This window comes from Caretta caretta, chromosome 4 (genome assembly GCF_965140235.1).
Source record: "Caretta caretta isolate rCarCar2 chromosome 4, rCarCar1.hap1, whole genome shotgun sequence".
In the NCBI taxonomy this organism is placed as follows: Eukaryota; Metazoa; Chordata; order Testudines; family Cheloniidae; genus Caretta; species Caretta caretta.
In genome coordinates, this window is record NC_134209.1 from 135700129 (window position 1) to 135719114 (window position 18986).

Genomic DNA, 18986 nt, shown 5'->3' on the forward strand with positions numbered 1-18986 from the left:
AGGAGATTGTTAAGGGTGGCAGGTAATTGAAGATACGTGACTGGTCTCAGGGATCTCGAAGGGTGGTGACTAAAATCTTTTTCTTCTTTTGTCTGTAACTTCTCTGTAACTTGTTCTCCAAAAAACTGTATAAATTAAAAGACACAAGCCCCACTCGGGGGGGTCTCACTTCTAAATGTATTAGCAGAGCAGCTTTGCTAATAAAACAGAGTGGTCTGATAAATTGTGAGTCTGAGTCAAACTTTGACACAAGCTACACAGGAAGTCCAGCGAAAGTAGCTCAGTGCAATCATTGTAAAAAGATTGGGCATTTTTCTAAAGTATGTCACAGCAGCTAGTTCAATCAACAGGTGAATGCAGTCACAATACCAGGTGTTACTGTGCTGAGCGTGGACAAAATCACTGCTGCACATATTCCAGAACGAATAAAGTGCATGGTAAACGTTTCTGCCATACCCTCAGGCAAATCACACTCTATTCAGCTAATGTTGGACACTGGCTCAGCAGTATCTATACTACCTGATTCCATCTATTTGCATTACTTTAAAGATGTGCCTCTTACTGAACCCAGGCTTCACTTGGTGTGCTATTTGAAAAACCATATTCCAGTATATGGCTGCCTGCCAGCAATAGTTACTTTTGGTGATTGCTGTGTAACTGCAGAGTTCTACATTGTCCACAATGGCACTCCTATTCTTGGCAGAGATTTATTGGCTTCTTTAAATCTCAGGGTAGTTAATGGACGAATTGATCTTCCTCAGCAAAGTACTCTTGCGGTACACACACCAGTTTCAGCTGGGACCCAACACCAGGTTGAGGAGAAACTTGGCTTTGCTTATGGGTTTCTGCATAAAGTTAAAATGCCGAATAATGTGATGCCTGTATGACAGAAATTACAGTGCTTACCATTTTCAGTCAGGGAAGCTGTTTCAGAGGAACTTAAAAAAACTTGTTCAAGAGGACATTATCGAAGAGATTAACTCCTTGGAATGGGTTTCACCTATAGTAGTGACGCAGAAGAAGGGTGGAGGCATTCGCCTTTGTGTGGACTTAAGGGAGCCAAATAAAGCTATTGTGATTGACAGCCATCCTCTTCCTTACATAGAAGAAGTATTTGCAGAAATCCATGGAGCAAAGATGTTTTCTGCTCTTGATTTGCAGAGCGCATACCACCAGGTTATGTTGCATGAAGATAGCAGAGACCTCACAGCATTTATTACACATGAGGGACTATTCCGTTTTAAACGTGTTCCATATGGTCTTGCATCAGTCCCAAGTGCCTTCCAAAAAATGTCATTGATTTTGAAGAATCAACATGGAGTTCAGTGCTATTTTGATGATATTATCATGTTTGGAAATACTTCGGAGGAGCATGACAATAACCTGAAGTCTGTACTAAACTGCATCAGCAAAGCAGGCCTCAAGTTCAATAGGTCCAAATGCAAATTTAGACAAACTGAACTCTCTCCTTTCTGGGGCATACAATTTCACAGGCTGGACTAAAACCCGATCCGGCTCATATCCTGGCAATTTCAAATGCTCCTCCTCCAACAGATTTGCAAACCTTATGTTCCTTCTTGGGTCTTACCTCCTGGTATGCAAAATTCATTCCCAGTTATGCTTCTGTCATTGAACTGTTACGAGAATTACTATGGGGGAGTTCAACCTTAGTGTGGACAATGGATGCACAAGCTAGTTTTTAAATGGTGAAAGACTTGATTGTACATAGTCCAGTACTTGCAGTATTCAGTCCTGCATTGCCCACAATTGTAACTACAGATGCTTCTGATTATGGACTTGGGGCTGTCCTCACACAACTTCATGAGGACACAGAGAGAGGACTGTTGCATTTGCTTCAAGGACACTAAGTAATGGTGAGAGAAAATATTCTACAGTCGAAAAAGAAGCACTTGCTTGTATCTGGGCTACTGAAAAATGGAGAACTTACCTGTGGGATCGCACGTTCAAGTTGCACACAGACCACAGCCCTTTGGTGACGTTGCTCACCGCAAAAGGACTGGGAAGAGCAGGATATCTTATTGCTAGATGGTCTACAAGACCACTCTCTTTCAATTATGAACTGGAATATAAGCTTGGAAACCAAAATGTGGTAGCTGATTGCCTTTCTTGCCTGCCTTTGCCTTCACCAGATGGTGGATGAGGATGTAGTAGTTGCGCTTATTACAAGCACTCTTACTGCAGTTACAAGAGAACAATTTCAAGCTGCTTGTTCAGCGTGTCCAATTCAACAAAAACTATGGGAATTTCTGACAAAAAGATGGCCCGGTAACACTAAAAATCTTGACCCAGTTTTGCTGCCTTATTTTAGAGTTTGGGATGAACTTTCTTTGCTCGATGGCTGTGTGCTACAAGGTACACCCCGGCTACTTGTGCCAGAAGAATTACAGTCAAAACTCATACACCTGGCACACGATACTCATCAAGGAATTGTCAGAACCAAACAATGACTACAGGATCTGTATTGGTGGCCAGGGATGGACTCTCTCAAACTGAAGCACTCATAAAATCCTGTGTCAATTGCCAAATGCATGATAAGACAGCAGTGACATGTACCCCTCCATTACAGCCTGTTCCTCTTCCTGAATCTGCATTGGGAAAAAGTGGCGATTGACATTGTAGGATCCTTTTGATACTGCTCCAATTGACTGTCATTATGCCATCACCTTCATAGACTATTTCAGTAAATGGCCTGAGGTAGCGTTTACATTGCAAATCTCTTCTCTTGTCGTCACAAACAGTAATTAAGTTCCTCTCTTCAGCTTTTAGCAGGGAAGGTAACCCCAAAGAACTGGTTTCAGATAATAGTAGTCAATTTACTTCCCTGGAGTTTGAAACTTTTCTAGCAGAGAGGAACATTTTACACAGAAGGTCATCCCTATACTACCCTCAAGCCAATGGGGAAATCGAATGGTTTAACAGAAATTTGAAAGAGTTTGCAAACGGCTAAACTGGAAGGGTGATTGTGGATAACCTTCACTACTGATTTCTTGCAAGGATACCTTGCTACACGACATGCCACAACACAAAGATCACCTGCAGAGTTACTGCATGGGAAACAGATGAATACTAAACTGAACATTGCTGGATTGTTAAAGGCAAACCTGAGGCCCCAACCGAGGATGACATGAGAAAAACAGCTGAACAGAACCAAGCAAAGTATAAAGCTTTCACAGACAAGCAGCGGGGTGCTAAGGAACCAAAGTTTCAGTGTGGTTCCTTCGAAATACAAAAACCTGGAATTTTACGCAAAGGGACCATAAATTCACAGCTCCTCTTAAAATCATAGAGAAGAAGGGACCTTACACCTATCGACTTTCTGATGGGCGGGTATGGAATGCTTCTTATCTTGCACCTGCCTATGCACCAAGAGGAGATTATGCCAACACCCAGTCTGCATTGGATGACTTCACCATAGTATCAACACAACACGACATTGCACTGGAACCGGGGCTTGAGAGACGGCCTGTCAGATCCAGACGACCACTTGTCTGGACTAGAGACTGTTATGTAGTATCTATAGTGTTTTTATTACAGTAAAATCTGTCAACAGTATAGTGCCTTGTTTCCTATTTGTTCCTGTGGTTAGAACAACAATGTTTATTGTAGTTGGGAGAGTTTCTTCTTGAGAGGAAGGAATGTGGTGTTTAGATGTTGCTTGTAATTATTAGAATTGGGAGCACTGGCTGTTGGGAGTCTGAAAGGACAGGAAACAGGAAGGAGGGGGGAGGAGTTGAAGAGGCTGAGGGAGAGCTACTGAGGGTGCAGCAGCAGCTTGAAAAAGAGGTTTCCACTTTATTTTTTAAAGTCCTGTTGAAGTTTGTTAGTACCTTGCCTGGCTACTACAACAGGTGAGTGCCCTACTTGCTTGCCCCTAGAACTGGCCCTGCTTTCAGAAACAAGAGCAGGAGTGCTTGCAGCTTCAGCTAAAGAGGCACCTCTCATATTGAGAGATGTAACAGACCCTCATTCTCTGTGGATTGGGCAGAGGTGGGATAATGGGGTTCACTCACTGCAGGAGCACCACCTCCTTGTGGCCAGGTGTGGTATAGTAGCTATCTCCCCATATGGCATCTCCTACCGACAGTCACTCCATCACTGTGTTGGTCTCTCTCCCTGTAGCTTGGCCTTCCAGCCAAGTTATGTTTTAGTCCAAGCAATGACATTTTGTAAGGGTATCAGAATCCAATGACCTTACTATAGGTTTCCATCTGTCTCTCGGCTCTGTGGTCCTTACCCCCCCTTATCTCAGGTGGTTTTCACACCACCTTTCTTAATGGCTGGTAGAAGAAACCAGACCCTCCCTCTACTCTGGGTTCCAGCCCAGGGACCCTGTAGCTGGCAGCCAAGGTCTGCTCCCTCAGACCCCTTGCTGCCTACCTGGATTGCTTCCTGCCTCTTCTAGCTTCTAGAGTGACTGCAAACTTTCTACCTGCAGCCCTTTTCTGGCCCCTCCCCAGCTGGGCTTCATCATCAGTTAAACCTGGTTTTCTCTTGCACGCTCTCTCTTAGGTGCTGCCATGTATGTTAATTGGCCTCTCAGGTCCACATTAACCCCTTCAGCGAGGACATGTAACATTTGTGTCCCATAATAGATGGCTGTAGTTAAATCTATGTATTTATTCCGGTGTTTAACATGGGCAGCTCCCGTTTTTGGTTGGAGCTAAATTCAGTTCATGGCAGTGTGGACATGTTCCCTTTCTGCTTGTAGCTAGACTGGTGCAAGTTGTCCTCCCACTGCTGTTCCCCACTGCATTGGCTGCTGTGGAATTGACTGGTTTGTTTACCTTTCTGCACTTGCGAAAGTCCACAAGTGCCTGTCAGATCAAAATGTTTCAATGGGCTAGTCCAGTGGTTCTCAACCTATTTTATGCAGCCCACAATGTTTTACCTGGGCTGCATGTTAAGAACCACAATGTACCCCCCAACTCCTTCCCCACAGACCCCTATGCCCACCGCCTTCCACCCAGAGATCCCTCCACAAAGTGGGGCCAGAAGTGGAGCCCTGGGTAGGGGGCCATGCAGCAGGGCCCCCAGACTCTGGACCTGGCCACAGGGCAGCTATGTGGCAGTCCAGACCCCAACCCAACGGGGCCAGCCAGCAGCCCTGACACCAAACCCAGCCCTGTGGGGCCAGGTGATGACCCCAGACTCCCGACGCAGAGTGGGTCCAGGAGCGGAGCCCTGGGCAGGGGGCCGTGCAGCCGTGTGGCAGTCCGGACGCCAACCCCACGAGGTCGGCTGGCAGTACCGATGCCAACCCCAAACCCTGCAAGGCCAGGTGGCGACCTGAGACCCCTGCCATACCATGCGGCTGGGCAGCTGGGAACCTGGACCCCACCTTGTGGCCTTTAGCACGCAGCTGGGCTGCAAACCACTGGGCTAGTCTAAAGATGAGAAATGGTGCCAGAGCAAGGGAAGAGAGCTCAGGGAGATGCACTGGCCTGGGGAGGACAGTAAGACCAGCTCTGATAGAGCTCCTCAGACCTATCACTACCACAGACAATTCTCAGCTGCTGTTGAAAAGCCAGCCTTTATGAGGGTCACTTAGGCTTCTGAACTGCAATATCCAATCAGTTTGATCACTTAAGACTGTGAAGCACGTTACTTCTCATAAATAAGCCAATGCTATGAGAACAGCGGGGAAGAGTCAGGTCCCCTGGTTTTTGCAATAACCAATAAGGTGCCTCAAATATGTGTGTAAGTGGCTAACATGACGAACTCCTGTTGAAAGTGGAGACTTTCATGTTCTGGCTTGAGGCTCATTAAGTTGGCAGTTTTCTAAGAACTTTACCCCCCCCCCCCCCCCCGCGTCATACGACTGATGTCCATTCTGGGTCTATGTTTATGAAGTTCCTCGTTGTTTAAGGTTTGCATTAAAGGGCATTTCCCCCAATTCTAAATGTACAAGACCTTTGTCAGCCATTACTCATGTAATTAGCCAAAACTTCTCAGGAAGCAGGGGTAACAGTCACCATGTAGTAAAAATCAACTGAGTAATTTTTTTGTTTCTCTAAATTTATTGCAAATATTACAGGTCCAGGCTGTAGCTTAGTGTAAATCTAGCTTGTGTTCTGTTACCTTTCATAAGGTCAGTCTCACTCTATAGATAGACTTAACTTGGCTGACTAATGACAGAGAGACTTTTATAAGGCCCTCATATCATTCATCTTTACATGTCAGTCTCATAAATCACTAATTAAACCAATAACATTCTGAATAACTGGGAAATATTTTCATAGCTGAAATCAAACGAGCCCACGTGCTTTAACAATCTGCAATGAAAATGTTTGTCACTGGTTTTGCTAGGGGTACAACTCAAGTTTTGAATCTGAAAGGACTCTTTAGGACTAAGGAAACTGATGGAAAACTTGCTGTCTTATTAGCTTAGCAAACTACCTTTCATTCCTGTCTTTTTCTTCTTCTTCTATGCTGCAATATATATGGCTTTTCCAAAAAGTTACTATAAATAATAGTAGGGAAAGCCTTTTTTGTTTGCTTCTACTGTAACTTGCAGGATGTGTGGTCGACAGAATGTCAATAGGGTTTTGAAACCCAAAGCCTTTATGCTTATGTACTGTGGCATCTTTTGTAAGCGTAGTTAGCGATTGATTTATCATCTTTCACTGGATATATTATGTTCAAAATTGTTTTCTGTTTTCTAAAGGGGGAGAGGGGATAAAAGCCAGGAATTGCGGGAAAAGAGAAGCTGTGTTTTAAGGACTCTGCTTGTCTTGTGACAACACAAATGTAGCTGCCTGTTTGTGCCCATTTGTGATATAACAAATCTGTAGCTCCATACAGACCATCGCAGTTGAAACTGCCTGTCTGTTGCCTGTAGATTCAAGACCCTGGTCTCCAAAGCACAGGCCCTTGCTGAACTAAAGAAGAATCTCCATTAGCTTTCGTATGAGGGTTTATACGTGTTCATCTTTACAATTTTGCTGTGGATAGACCGTTCTTATCTCAAGCTTTGGATACAGTAATTATAAGTAACACAATGGCCATAGCTTTTAAAAGTGCACTCGTAGTTTCAGTAAAGCAACCCAAGTATGGCAGTGGAATATAGTTATGGGATTCCATCTTTGCACGTAGTTGAGGGTAAACACGTGTGAACAAAGTTTATTCACTTCAGTTAAGGAATATGGACGTTATATGAGTTTACCCTTTTTGGGGGGGGGGGGGTTGGCCATGATGCAATACCGACTATAGTCCCTAGGGGGACCTAGGGTGGTGGAGCAGGGTGAGGCCCTAAGTGGGTTAATAGAATGAATTGTCTTAAAAAATCCTCCCAAAAACCAAAGGCCAAAACAACCACTCCTTATTTTTTGTCTTTCTAATTTTCCGAACGCTAATTTTCTTGAAGCATCGACGCCCTTCCCTCAGGCGGGGAGACGGGTGTGTTTGCTATAGTATCTCATGGTGTAGGATTTCTTTATGTCAGCTGACTGCTGCTTCTAGAACTTAAATTACTTTGATTCAGGCGTGGAATGTTCCAAAGGCTAGCACCCTGAGCCACTGCTCGGCCTTATGTGTTGGCCAATGGAAAGAAAAAAGACGGTTATTCTGCTCTGAAAACCACATTATGCGTTTCCTAGCTGCAGTGCAGATCACTTCCACTGAAAACTCTGCACCAGATTCCTGCAACAGGTCCCATGGATGACCGAGTCAGAATTAGAATATTTGTTGATCGTAAGCTTTTGGGGGCAGAAGCCACGTGCTTGTACAACTACGGCCACAATAGGTCACCAGTCCTGGTTTTGGGACTTCTGTGTGCTACATGAATGTAATGATTAAATACTATTACTTCTCTCCCCCGGTTCCTGCTACAATATACAGGCCCTGAATAGCTGGAAGTTTCTGCTAGAAGTTCAAGAGTAAACTGATCCTACGTAATGGCATCGCTTAGCTTCAGAACCTTACTGCAACTAACGGGAGGAGTTCATACCTCTCTTTGGTTCTGGGCCACATTCATCCATCATCTGGAGTCAGTGCTGATGCCCCCAGGATGAAATGGTCCCATGGGCTCTGCCTGTACACACTCTCATGCAGCACCGCATTGGCTTTTGCATAGAACGCTCTCTCTGGAGCCAGCAGAATGAAACCTCTGTGGGGCCTTTTCCTCCAGTGAAGCTTCTATTGTGCACATAGCAGTGAAGCCACCCAAAAAAGGACAGTATTGATTCAATCCCACCTGTGCGCTGTTGAGCATAGCGCACCACATCTCTACATCGAGGTGCTCTGCGAGCTTCAAGGGCCAGATTGTGCATACGGTTGGAGTGAGAGATGGGCACATGAAGCCTTTACTCCCCCACCACTGCAGCTAGTCCTCTGAAAAGGAATGGGGTAAAACCATGGCCCTGCCTCCCCTCTACCCACTGTGGGAATTGACTTCAAGCCATGACCTTTCCCTAACAATAGGGCTAAAGAGTCTGATCCAGTGTGCACTGTAGTCAATGGAAAGACTTATCCATGGGCTTTTGAGCAGGTCTGAAGTGCAGAATACACCACAGAAATGCTATCTATCATACTTATACCACTAATGGGGGCTGCATATCTGAGCACTTCACAGTCTTGAATATATTTATTTTTGACCATCTCTGTGTGGGAGAGAAGTATTATTATTATCCCCATTTTACGGGTGGTGAACTTAGGTACAGACTCAGTATCTTGCCTATGGTCACACAGGAAGTCCTGGGCTGGCACCCCAACCACTGGACCATGCTTCCTCAGTAGAGCGTAGATCCAAAAGCAAAAAATTCCCCAGTAGGGAAAAAATGTTTGTGCCTGTTCTCTGTAGCAGGTAGTCACTCCCTCAAAATGTTACACAATCTCATAATGTGCTGCCCAAGCAAATGTAAAGCATAGCTGAAGGGATGCATTACTTTCTATGCCAAAAGTTACATGATATAAACATAATTAAAGGGGTGGCTTTGTTTTGAATCTCTCATTCTAACCAATTATTATGTCAGATAACTTAGCATTATATGATATTTACACTATTATCTAATATGTTTTAATGAGAGAGATACAAGTTAAATTATTTTTCCAGGTGATAGGTAATTTCTGGTCCTATGTATTATAGTTTTTTATTATGGAGAAGCTGTTAATTAAAGGACCTGTGCATTAGTCTCACTATAAAACTGGTTTCAAATCTCTTTTCCCAAACGCACATGAGTGTGGTTCCCAGAACTGCACAGAAATGACACCAGGGTGGGAATCTGGTGTGATTATGGTGGTGCTGATCTGGGCATGGAGTTTGGGAAAGGGGGCGTTGAAAGACTGGCATCCTCATCTGGGCATAATTAAGGTTGTAGTTATAGAATCATAGAAACGTAGGGCTGGAAGGGACCGCAGGAGGTCCTCTAGTCCAGCCCCTTATGTTGAGGCAAGACCAAGTCTATCTAGACCATAGCTGATGGTTGTTTGTCTAACCTGCTCTTAAAAACCTCTAGTGACAGGGATTCCATGATCTCCCTTAGAAGCCTACTCCAGTGCTTAACTATCCTTATCGTGTAGAAAGCTTTTCCTCATATCTAACCTAAATCTCCCTTGTTTCTGATTAAGCAGATGACATCTTGTCCTGTCTTCTGTGGACACAGAGAACCATTTGTCACCATCCTCTTTCTAAAGGCCTTCAATGCATTTGAAGACTATAATCAGGTTCCTGCTCATTCGTCTTTCCTCAGGACTAAACATGCCCATTTTCTTTAACCTTTCCTCATAGGTCAGGTTTTCTAAGGCTTTTATCATTTTTGTAGATCTCCTCTTAACTCTCTCCAGTTTGTTCATATCTTTCTTAAAGTGTGGTGCCCAGAACTGGAAACAGTTCTCCAGCTGAGGCCTCACCAGTGCTCATTAGAGTGGGACAATTACCTCCTCTGTCTTACATATGACATTTCTGTTAATGTATGCCAGAATATTTGCCTTTTGTTTGCAACCACATCACATTGACTCATATCCAATTTGTGATCCACTGTAACCCCTAGATCATTTTCTGCAGTACATACCACCTAGCCAGTTATTCCCCATTTTGTAGTTGTGAATTTGATTTTTCTTTCCTAAGTGAAGTATTTTGCACTTATCTTTATTGAATTTTATCTTGTTGATTTCAGGTCGATTCTCCAATTTATCAAAGTCATTTTGAATTCTAATCCTGTCCTCCAAAGTGCTTGCAACCCCTCCCAGCTTGGTGTCATCTTCAGATTTTTTATTCCTCACTTCACTATCCAAGTCATTAATGAAAATATCAAATTGTACGGGACCCAGGACTTCCCCTTGCAGGACCCCACTAGATACCTCCTCCCAGTTTGACAGTGAACCATTGATAACTACTTTGAGTGTGATTTTCCAACCACGTGTATACCTACTGTATAGTAATGTCATCTAGGTCTTATTTCATTAGTTTGCTTATTAGAATGCATAAGGGACTGTCATAAATCATTACTAAAATTGAGGTATATCACATCTACTACTTCCTCTCTGTGTAACTCTGTCAAGGAAGGACATTTGGTTAGTTTGGCACAATGTGTTCTTGACACGCCCATGTTGGCTATTGCTTTTCAGGTCTGTTGTACACTGGGTGCTTATGAATTGATTTATTGATAATTTATCTTTCTAGATAATGAAGTTAGGCTGACTGGTCTGGTCTATAATTTTCTGGGACTTCCTAGTTTCCTTTTTAAAGATAGGTACTATGTTTGCCCTTCTCCAGTCCTCTGGGACTTTGCCAGAAGCTAGGAATGGGTGACACGGGATGGGATGGATGGATCACCTGTCCTCCCTGAGTTCTCGAAGCTAATTGCTAACAGTTCCAAGATTGCTTCAGCTAGTTCATTATGTAAATTTAATCAGGCCCTGATGACTTGAATCCGTTTAACTTATCTAAATAGTCTTTTAACCTGCTATTTCCTTATCCTGGCTTGTGTTCCTTTCCCCCTGTTAATATTGATTGTGTTAGGTATCTGGTCACAATTAAACGTTTTAGTAAGACTGAAACAAAATAGGAATTAAGCACCTCCGCCTTCATTACTAGCACTTCTTGCCTGCTAAGAACCAGACCTCCCTTTTCCTTAGTTTTTCTCTTGCTCCTAATGTATTTGTAGAAACTCTTCTTGCCTTGTAAATCCCTTGCTCTATGTCAGGCCTGCACAACATGCAACCCCAGGGCTGCATGCAGCCCCCCGTGGGTTCACTGTGAGGCCCACAGGGGGTGTAGGCAAGCGGTGGGGTGGGGCAAGCCAATGGCTGGCTGGCAGGTGGGCGGGGTGGTGAAGAGGCTTGTGGTGGTGGGGGGGCGGCAAGTGAACTGGGGGTGGGGGCTGAGGAGGCGAGCCAGCGGCGGGAGGCAAGTAGGAGAGCTGGGGGGCGTGTGGGGATGGTGAGCCGGGCGGGCGGCCAGTGGAGGCAATATTGGGTTTACCATGGTGCCACTGGGGCCGGGCCCACGGGTCCAAAGGGGCCCTGGCCCGGCCCGGCCCGCTCTTCTCCGTTCCCCTGCTCTCTCCTGTGGGGGCAGAAGCTTGATGCTGCCAGCAGCTGGGGCTCCTCCCCTGCCTCTTCCCCCAGCGTCCTACGTTCCCTCCCCTCCTGCTCTCCCTGCAGCCGCTTGCCGGCAGGAGGGAGGGGGAAGAGCGGAGCCTCAGCATGCTCGCTGCTCCGGGGAGGAGGAGAAGAGGAGGGAGCATGGCCTTGGGGAAGGGGCTGGAATCAGGGCATACTCCCTCCAGCCCCTACCATGAGCACCCCCAGCCCCCTGCCCACCCTGACTCCTGCACCCGCCTCACACACCCCCAGTCCCCTGCCCTGACTCCTGCACCTCCCCACATCCCCACCCCAATCCTGAGCATCAAACAGGAGCTTCCCTAGGTAAGCGCTCCACACCCAGCCGGCGGGCAGGCAGGGTGGGGAAGAGGCCAGTGGCTGGGGGGCAGGTGAGCTGGCGTCGGGGGAGGAGGTGAGCGGCAAGTCGGTGGCTGGAGGGGGGCATCCATTTTCACTGTTAATTTTTGTTACTGTGTTGTGTTTAAAGTACTGTACAGGATCTTTTCAGGGGGAATAAGGCAAAACGCCACATTTATTAGTGCTGATTATTACATGTAGCACTATCATATGCATATGATATATATCACACTCATGCACTCACACACAAACACACTCCATCTTGCTGCTGTTACCAACGAGTTGCTCCCCTTAACTTCACTGGCCAGGTGAGTTAGATGGGGGAGGGGTGGAGCCGAACTTCTGCCGATCCGGATCGATGCTCCGATGTTGACAAGATGAAACCCAGGGTTCTCTGTAAGACACCTTACTTTTATAGCAGCTTCCCTCTTATGCAAATTTCCCAGATTCAAAATCTGGGACTGTGTCCGTTGGTCCTTTTTTCTGCTTTTCTCTGGGCTGGGGGTTGTCCCAATGCTGCAAAGAGGGTGTTCTCATAGGAAGGTGCTTGCTTCTAACCCCCGAGGCCATCAGTATGTCTGCTCTTGTCAAGTGGGCTGACTAGAGATGTTTGATTGTCCTTGGTCTGGCTCCCATCACCGCTCCAAGGGTTACAGATGTCTGGAGGCGCCTGCCTTCCACGCGTTCCTCATTCACACCTCATTCATTCAACAGGGCAATTGATTATAAAGCGGGGGGGGGGGGAAGATCTTATTCTACTTCTAGCAAAAAGACATTTTTCTTTTACCTTAAGTCTACTACCTTAGGGGCCTGCTAGAACATATTACCAAGGTTCAATACAAAGTCATATAAAAGTTATACAAAAATGCATATATGCAGAGATTTATCTACAAGTGCATTGATTGACGGCTCTGTGCAGTAATATAGTGACCCCTGGGTCTTTGAATGAGGCTTTATACTTGGGGGGGCGAGTCGGGGGCGAGTGGGTGGGCAAGCGGCGGGTGGGCAAAGAGGGGAGCAGTGAGCCAGCAGGAGTTCTAGGGGCAGGCATGTGGGTTTCTGGCAGGGGAGCGAGGAGGTGAAAGGAGGCAAGTGGTGGGTGTGGGACTGACTAGGAGGGACGCAGCAAGCCAGCAGGGGGTTAGGAGGTGAAGAGGGGTGTGATGGTGGGGCCGAGCGGGAAGGGGGCAGGTCCTATTTTACTGCTGTGATCTGGTCACCTTATGCACGCTGTTTCTTTCCCCCTCTACAGGCTTCAACACACCATCAGTGCCTTGTTAGTATGCCATGCGCCGTGAGATATCTCTCTTCTCTTTGTGTGTGACTGTGAGTGTTTCCCTTGTGTTTGAATTTATTCAATACAGCCTTGAGCTTCATAATGGATACCATGAGTAAAGAGAAAAATAGAATCAAAGCACAGAGTTTTCAACACTCAATGGATGAATAAATTCTTATGTACTGTTCCAAAGGCAAAATACTGTGCCTCGTGTGTCGCGAAACGTTAGCCGTTCCAAAAGAATACAACCTTCGGCGGCACTTTGAAACTAAACATCCCAATCTCACCAAATTGAACCCAAATGAAAAAATAGTTTTGAGACTTTCTTGAAGGGATAGACGCCGAGTGCAGTGACTATATCTACCATACGGAAGTGAGGTGGTTGAGTCGAGGAAGAGTGCTCCAGTCTTTTGTTGCTTTGTAAGAGGAGGTAGCAAAATTCCTTGAAAATGGGCCAATAAAATTCCCAGAGCTTGAAAATGAGTCCTGGAATCAAGATCTCTTTTTCTTTTGTGATATTACAGCACACCTGAATGATCTCAACATTCAACTTCAGGGGAAAAAATCAACGTATATTTAAATGTGTGCAGCAGTGAAAGCTTTCAAAATGAAATTGAAACTTTTCAGAAGTCAGCTGTCAAAAGGCGAAATGTGTCACTTTCCCACTTGTGCACAGCATATTCCTCAGCACAAACACACCGAGTTAGAAGAAAAATACGCAAAGCACATGAATCTTTTGATTGAAGAATTTGACGGAAGACTTACTTTGTCTAAAGAAGAAGACGTCCAGTTGAAGCTGATTGAAGATCCCTTTTCTGTGGATCCAGAGGAAGTGCCACTAGATTTGCAGTTGGAGGTTATCGACCTTCAGTGTTCAGCAGTTTACTGAAATAAGCACAGAGAAAGCAGCCTGCAGGACTTCTACAAAAGTCTCGACAATGAAAAATACAAGAATCTTATCGAAGTTGCGCTGAAAACGTTCAGCATTTTTGGAAGCACTTACATATGTGAACAAACATTTTGCATCATGAACACGAATAAAAACAGGCAACGTTCTTATCTGACTGACGACCATTTGGAAGACATTATGAAAACATCCACTTCAAATATGACCCCCAAATACGACAAGCTTGTTGCTGAAAAGAGATGTACTGTCTCTCATTAAATTTGCAAGGTAACTATGAAAAGTACAAATGTTTTCTTTCAACGGAACAGGTGTTTCATTTTTCCATGATTCATAAAAAAAATTAAAATTAAAAAAAAAGTTTGCTTTAATTGAAAAATTCTTAATAAAGTATCACCCCCCCCCCAACCTTCCTTTTTGGCCCTCAGCTGTTTCAGTGGGGCAGCACTGGGGAAGGAGGGTTTGTTTCCGCGGGAAGGGCGGCGCGGGGGGCAGGGGCATTGTTTCTGCGGGGCTGGGCCGCGCTGGGAGCTGGGGGGTTCGGCGGGGCCGGGGGGTTTCGGCCCTCAGCTGGTGGGTGGTTTTTGGTTTTTTGTTGAGTAATGTGGCCCTCGCTGCTTTACGGGTTGTGCAGGCCTGCTCTATGTAATTCTTTTTGTACCTGAGCCTTTCATTTATTTTTTTCCTGCATGCCAGTGCTGTTCCCTGCCATGTGTCTGGTGCACGATGGCTGTACCAGTGGCAAGGTTTGTGGGTTTTGGTTTAAAAAAAAAATTTTTTTTTTTTTTGAAAACTACTTTGATCACATTTCTGATAATGTGTTTGATTAAAAAAAATTACCAAAAAAATGAAATTTTTCACAAAAGTTCATTTCAGAGAAGGACTTTCATTTAATGAAAACGCTTATTTGAAAAATTTAAACCAGCTGTAACAGTAACTTTAGTAATTTGCAATTATATGTTGCACTTTATTGAAGATTTCAGAACACTTCACTTTACTAAGGTAGATATTTTCCTCATTTTACAGATGGGGAATTAAGGCATACAGTGATTGAGACTTACCCAAGCTTGTAGAGGGCTTGATCCTATAAGTGCGTAGTACCATAGGTAGTCCCAGTGATGTCAATAGGACAACTCTCTGTAGTACCCACTATGTCTAGCAGCATGTATTTGTACAACTGGGCAGAAGTGTCATTGGAACCCAAGCTACCTTATTTCCAGTCCTGTGCTACAACCACTAAGTTAATGGAAGAATTCCAAACCCTCCCAAGTGATAAAAGACAAATTGGTAGAAGGGGAAAAATATTTCAAGGCTTTTTTTAAAACCAGGATCACAACAGAGGGGGTGTGTGTGTGTACACACACACACACACACACACAATATACTCTAACCGTGTCCTCCTAATTGTACATGGGATCAGATGTGCAGACTCTTCACTCAGATGTGAAATTAGTAAAGAACTAAAGATAGGCAGCTCCAGGTTTTATCTTAAGTCCTAGACTTTAGATTTCAAATATCTGGGTGTGTTTGTGAATGAGCAGATGCAATTATCCTCTTGAAATCTTCTGTTCTCAGGATATGCTGTGTATAAAGTTACCTCTTCTTGGCTGCTAGGCTGACCCTTGAATAAATGCACTGAGCCATAACGTGCTGTTTGTTCGACTCTCCTGGACAGTGAGTATGCACATGGAGTTCAGTTTCTGTCATGCATTTATCATTCATATAGCATAAAGCCGCCTGTTTCATATTGAGTCCTTGCTGTTGGATGTCAGGATGACCCAAGCGTACTACAGGTTAGAAAAACGTGATGTGAAAGCGTGAAGCAGAAATATATTCACAGGTTCTCCATTTCATTTTAAACTCTGAAATCTTTTTCTCAAATTAATTTCACTGATCCGTGGATCCAGAACCCCAAATTAGATCTGAGTTTGTAGGTGAGCCCATTTTAACAGTGGCTTGAATCTGAACAGCAAACATCAGCCCTCTGAATCTTGGGAAATCTTGAATCTAAACTTTGAAACCCCACATTTGGACATGTTCTGTCCAGCTAATCTAGTTATTGGGCTCAGTGCAGAAATTACTGGATGTTCGATGGTCAGGGTCGTGCAGGAAGGGAGACTAGATGATCACAACTGCCCTTGCAATAATTTAGAAAAATAGATTAATAGATTGTAAATATAATCTGTCTAAATTAATATTTCTGCCAAACTCATAACTGTGGTAGCTACTGGCTGAGCTTGGGTTTTGGTTTAGGCCCATCTTTATCCAGAACGTTACTTTAATCGCTCGAGGGAGTTTATTTCCATACTTTCCTTCTAGCGTGTAGAGTATGTAATTAAAAAAAAATACTCTGGCAAAGACAGTAATGCTTTGAGTTCTGGAAAATATTTTCTTCATGTGTATGGAAGAAGCTGTTTTGCTTGGCTTTGCTTCTGAAATACATGGCACAACATGTATGAAATATTTGAGGCCGTTATGAGAAATGAACTTTTTTTTAAATTTGATTTACCTTTTGCCTGTAGACACCCACAGACTCCAGACTTGTGGGGGAGTGAGGAAGAGGATTTGATTTACCAGAAGCCCCCAGAACAGTTACATGCAAACTCTTTTCATTTAAATGTAACCCTTCTGCCCGTCAGAGTTGGCAGCAACAAGGGCCGGGTTCAATATCTAGGGGTTCCATTCCAATAACACAATGCAAACCGGCTCGAGCCGCCACCCAGTGACCTGGGACAAATATATACCACCCCCGCTGGGCGCCTCCAAGAGGCAATACTTCCCCTCTCTCAAGCACATAGTCTGAGTGTAGCAAAAGCCTTTTAATAACAGAGAGAAACAATGTGGCATTATGTTGGGGAAACACCACCAACAGGATTCATAACACAACCCATGAGCAAAAAAAAAAAAACCCACCCCAGGCAAATTGGGGCATGCCCTTTTCCCTTTGGTTCTTGAGTCCAGCAACCCCAAATCACCCAAAGTCCCAAAAGTCCAATGCCCCAAAAGTCTCTGTCCCTGGTCAGGGCAGCCCCAGAGTTCGAAAGTTTATCTGCGGAGCTTTACCTCCCAACCTGGGTGGAAATGGGACGGGGGTAAGAGGCACCTTACGTGATCTGAAGCTGACTGCCCCATAGCTCCATAGCGGCACTCCGCTCCGCCAGCCGCCCCACAAACTCCTTCGCTCAGCTGCACTCCGCTCCGCCAGCCGCCCCACGAACTCCTTCGCTCCGCTCCACTCCGCCAGCCGCCCCACGAACTCCTTCACTCAGCTGCGCTCTGCTCCGCCAGCCGCCCCACGAACTCCTTCGCTCAGCTCCACGGCCCACAAGCCGCTTCTGCCATCCACACACTGCTCCGCGTCGAACTGCTTCACCAGCCGTCCCGCAAACTGCTCCACAATATATCTTCAGGCTCCCCCACTACTTAACACAACACTCAGTGATTTCAGCTCTTAGGTGAATTCAGCTTGTAGTAGGGAAGCCCCAGTGCTGGTGCACTGTCAGCCCAAAGTGAGCTCAGCAGCCTATAACTAGACTTCTAATGAAATCAAAATTAGCTCTGATATTCCACAGTGGAGAGAGGAGGAAGTGCAATTAGCATGTAAGGCCCTCACCAAGGGGCCCATGCCACCAAGTATTAATACTTGTCCCCAGCCTCTCTCCATTCACACAGTTTTGGAACCCATGACCCTTGCCTAGCGAGTGCTACTTAGTTGATGGTGAATCCCTCCATCATAACAAAAGGCCACGTACAGTTCCAAGCACAGTTCCCATAATCAGGGTAATAACAATTTATTCTTCCTGCCCCAATAACAGAGACACTGGGGACCCCACAGCAGCCAAAGTGACCATTTGGGCAGCTATGGTCTCATTCTAGGTGGGGTGGGTGTGCCTATGCAAATGAGATCGGCCCCTGAAGTTCTTTTCCACAACTTGCCACACCTCACCACCAGATGTCAGGGTGGAGCTCATCCTGACACTGCTTACATAAAAAACAAACAATCTCCAACACCTAAAACTAAGGAGAAATTTCTGTTGGAATTTCCCCTTAGTTTAATGCCTCTTAAAACTATGTTCTATAGAAACCTAATAACCCTCAGGCACGACCATAAGAAACATTATTAATAATAATAATAATAATTAATAATAGCCTTTGAAAAACCTACAGATGAGACAAGAAAAGGAGTACTTGTGGCACCTTAGAGACTAACCAATTTATTTGAGCATGAGCTTTCGTGAGCCACAGCTCACTTCATCAGATGTTTACCGTGGAAACTGCAGCAGAAATTGGTTAGTCTCTAAGGTGCCACAAGTACTCCTTTTCTTTTTGCGAATACAGACTAACACGGCTGTTCCTCTGAAACCTACAGATGAGATTCAGCTTACTCTCCCACCTGAATGCAGAGAGGAAGTGGCGTTAAGGGCCCATTTGCTTTCTGGTGTGGGCTACTCATCTGGTGGAGTTGTATGAGCCTTTGGGGGCAGAGTAGCCTCTACTCTCCTTCCCGTGGAGGCAGGTGGATAATGAATGGAGCCTTTACTCCTCCCATCACCTTTGCCCCAATGTGCCAGCCAGGGGGAAGTAATCTGAGATCCAAGGGGGAGGGCAAAAGGGACTAACTGCTGCCCAATCCTCAGTTCAGTCCCTGGTATAAATTAGAGCAGCCTCCACTGGTAGATGTGCTGCTGGTAACCCTTAAATGTCATTATGCAACCTGGGATCACCAAAATTGAGTTGAGTTCCAGGAATGCCTCTGACGTGCCCCCTATTTTCATTCACAGAAAGGTGCAAAGGGGCTATCGATTAGTGGTTTTCGAACTTTTTTTTTCTGGCAACCCAGTTGAAGAAAATTGTTGATGCCCATGACACAACGGAGCTGGTGATGAG